The sequence below is a fragment of the Geospiza fortis genome, unplaced genomic scaffold (assembly GCF_000277835.1).
Source record: "Geospiza fortis unplaced genomic scaffold, GeoFor_1.0 scaffold10, whole genome shotgun sequence".
Classification (NCBI taxonomy): domain Eukaryota; kingdom Metazoa; phylum Chordata; class Aves; order Passeriformes; family Thraupidae; genus Geospiza; species Geospiza fortis.
The window spans coordinates 3,648,249-3,652,557 of record NW_005054326.1 but is presented as its reverse complement, the minus strand read 5'-3'; positions in this window follow the sequence as shown (position 1 = coordinate 3,652,557).

The following is a 4,309-nucleotide window of genomic DNA, read 5'->3' as shown; positions in this document are numbered from 1 at the left end:
TGAGGAGAGCACTGGGACTACCTGGAAAAGTAATTTGATTTCTTTATCCTAGTTATTACTCAAAATGGAGTCAGATTTGCCCACTTTTCTGCAGGTTTGTGAGCTGTGTGAAAAACTTGGGGCAGAAAGGTAGAGCATTAGTTCATAGCCTGCCCCTCTCCCCCTCACTGGATTGGTTGGTTGGTTGGCTGGTTGATTTTGGTGGTGGTAGTTTTGGTTTGATTGATTTGGTTTTGTTTTGGTTTGGTTTTTGGTTTGGTTTGGTTTGGTTTTGTTGGTTTTTCCCCATGGTTGCTTATCCCAGTTTTTTAATCAGGCTATGAACACAGACATCAGGTAATAAGTGACAGGTTTCATATTCACCCAGATAAAGGTGACAATGCTTAAAGACATTTTCTCATTAATCCATCCATCCCCCAGGAAGCCCCTCTGGACACTGACTTCAGTGGAAGCTATGCACACAGCTTCCCACACAGTTCTCTGAATACACACCCCCTCGAGTCCACTTTTCTAATTGGTTTCCTGGACAGTTCTCCTCACAAATAATTTTTTCCTGCAGTTAATGTTAACTAATTTGCTGCGGAAAATGTCTATGATCTAACCTTCTCCATGCCTTTCTTTCCAGATGTGTGAGTGATCCAAAAGAGTGGTTTGCAATGCCCATGCCACGGACCATCCACCAGCTGGATTCTGCTCTCCGACAGGGCAGGTGAGCATCCTCTGCACATCCATGGGCTCACTGCTGTGCTGAAGTACAGGTCTGGACTCCAGAGAGCGTGTTTGAGGCCACTCTGCATATTGTGGATAAGTTCCCTTAAGAAAAACTCCTGAACATTTGAAGGGATTTTTTTTTTCCAGTGGAACTTACAGGAAAGCCCTACACATTGACTAAGGAAAATCCTTCAGTATGTGTTGGAACCACCTTTCTTGCCATGGCTGTGCATCTACAAGCATGTTACAGGCAGGAGGGATTTGTGGGGATTACTGCTGTTAAAAATGCATTTTACGAGATCTGGGTCACTCAAGCAGAAAACTATGGCACAACAAAAGGCAAAAGGATCCCATCTTGTCATCTTGTGTATCCATTTTCCCCATTTGTTCACTGTACTAGGGGAGTGAAGATCTACTCTGATTCAGCTCAAGTTTTCACACTGTTAGACATTTTACCTGTTTTCATAAACTTGTTCTTGCCCTCCCTCACCCTTCACTAGCTGAAGGGCCATGGAAACACACAAGCACTGGGTGCAGCTAACTCTGACCCAAACCAGATCAGACTTTTCCCAGTAAAAGTGTCTGTGTAACCTTCTCTCAGAGGTTCAGGTCAGCAATCAGATCAGCCCCCAGAGTGAAATGGGAACTGCCCCCTGGCTCCTCATCCAGGCCAGGGAGCACAGGGGTGGTGGCCCATCCATGGCAGAACTGGAGCTTCAGTGGCCAATTCCTCAGTCAGGCTTTTAGGCCAGTCTCCTTTTGGAATTCTGAGACAAAACAGGGAAGATTTAGGGCTTTGCTGTACCCACTTTAAAATGTCTACAGTTTCCAATGCCAGCAGGCAAGAAGAGCCTGTAAACAAATTCTTTTCCTTTCTACCTTTTGCATTGCTCCTGTTCCAACAACAACCAGGAGAGATTTACCAGGAAAGCACATAGGCTTAATACATTTTTCATAAGATAAAATGGGTTTATCATGCTTTTGGGGATAAGGATGGATCTTCTTCTTATTGTGTAGCAATGACATTCTGCTCCCACACATCAAATCACCAGAGATGAAGGATGAGCCTCCTTGTAACTCCACAAATATCCTGAGAAATGCACCTTGGGTTGGCAAGCTTGCTGCAGAGCCTCGAGCAGTCTGAGTGTAATGTACCAACATGAATCCCACATCATTCCTTACCCAGAAATAAGCAAGGATTGCATGCTCTCCTGCACCACAGAAGGGTTTCTCACAGGCACAAGTGCTCAGTCCCTGATCACTGGGAGGCTCTGTTGGGTACAGGACCTGCCAGCCACTCATAACAAAACCACAACAACACACAGACCCTGCAGAGAAGGGGGGGAAGAAGAAGGCAAGAGCCAGCTCCAGAGGCTGGGAGGATGTGTGGGCTCATCTCCTGGGACAGCCAGGACAGAGTTACTGACAGCCACGTGAAGGATGCACAGTTCCCAGTGATCGCTGGGAGGAATTGGCATCGGTATAAAAACTTAGCAAAAGTTTGGGATTTTTGAGTGTGAAAGATCCGGAGAAGCTGTGCTTCTAAAGGCCTCTTCTCTAGCAGCCTGGATGTTGTGCAATGGCCACAGGAAGTTCCTTACAGGGCAGAGTAGATTTGTTAATATCTGAAACATCAGATCATGAAATAAGATACAGAAAATGATATCCACATTAATGAAATGCAGCTGACATCTACTGATTTTGGATTTTATTTTTGTATTGTGCTTACTCTTACATCAGGACTCAATAGGGCTAAGCAGATCCAGAGCTCTCAGCTTTTCTCAGTTTTAGAGGCTCATTATTGGCATGAGAATGAAACCTTTAAATAAATATATCACAATCACTATGACTGCATCTGAGCTGCTCAGATAATGATAAGATGACATGGGGTAAATACTTGCAGTTAAGAGCAGCTCTAACAACAGTTGATTCGTCACTTATATTTAATCCATTTAAGAGACGTTTTTATCAGACAAAGATCAACCCACTGGGACCATTAATAGTTACACTTATAAAAAAAGCCAGCAGCCAGAGGCCAACAGAGACAGACGTAGCAGTCTCATGTTTGAAAATCAGAAATAAATTTAGAGCACGCTCACATGAACATTTTGCTGTGTGTGTTATTATTTAAACAGCATTGTAGTAAGAGCATATGCATGCATAATGAAAACCATGCCCGAGGATCTAATGAAAATACTGGGAACAAAGGAGCTCAGGAGAATGCCTGGCTCTTCCTAGGTGATTTTAGCAGATGAAGAGGAAAGGGAGCACAAAGGCAAGCTGCCTGGAAGAGCAGTGGTCTGATCTGTCAGAGCCTAGGTGGGATTACATGGAACAATCCTCAGGGAACATGCAGTGTCTGTTAGGTACCGAGAAAGGAATGCTGCTCTGGGTGCACTATAAACACCCTGCAGGGCTTTTGTTGATGTTAGCAGGAGCTATCCCTGGCCCAGCAGACAGCCCCAGGCACTGCTGGATGTGCTCACATGCCTCCGGAGAGCGGGGAGGCTCACAGAGTCACAGAGTCACAGAGTTACCGAATCCCAGAGTCACAGAATCAGTCACAGAGTCACAGAGTCACAAAGTCACAGAATCCCAGTCACAGAGTCAGAGTCACAGAGTCACAATCACAGAGTCACAGAACCACAGAGTCCCAGAACCACAAAATCACAGTCACAGAATCCCAGTCACAGAGTCACAGTCACAGAATCACAGAGTCACAGAGTCCCAGAATCACAGAATCAGTCACAGAGTCACAGAATCACAGTCAGAGAGTCACAGAATCCCAGATTCACAGAGTCGCAGAGTCACAGAATCAGTCACAGAATCACAGAGTCACAGAGTCAGTCATGGAATCCCAGAACCACGGAGTCACAGAATCACAGAGTCACGGAGTCACAGAACCACAGAATCCCCGAACCACAGAATCACAGTCACAGAATCAGTCCCAGAGTCACAGTCACAGAATCCCAGAATCAAAGGATCCCAGAATCAGTCACAGAGTCACGGTCACAGAGTCACAGAGTCACAGAGTCACAGTGACAGTCACAGAATCAGTCACAGAGTCAGAGAGTCACAAAGTCACAGAGTCACAGAACCATGGAATCACAGAATTACAGAATCATCAGGGAATCCCAGAGTCACAGAACCACAAAATCCCAGAATCATCAGAGATTCACAGACTCACAGAACCACAGAATCAATCTCAGAATCATCAGAGAATCCCAGAGTCACAGAACCACAGAATCAATCCCAGAATCACAGAACCTCAGGATCACAGAATAACAGAATATCCTGAGCTGGAAGGGTGGAGCCATAAGGATTACTGAGCCCATCTCCTGGCCCTGCAGAGCATCATCCCCAAGAGTCACACCCTGTTCCTGAGAGTGTTGTCCAAATACTCCTTGAGCTCTGTCAGGCTTGCTGCTGTGACCAAGCTTGTCTCAGGCAGGCTTTTCATCCATATCAAAAAAATACCAGTGGTCAGCCCAGAAACCAGATGTGGATTTCACATTGGATTCTCAGGACTCATCCCTCATTTCACCAATATCTACCTTTCTGCCACTAGACAGGGCTATCAAGAATGAGGAAGGTTGCA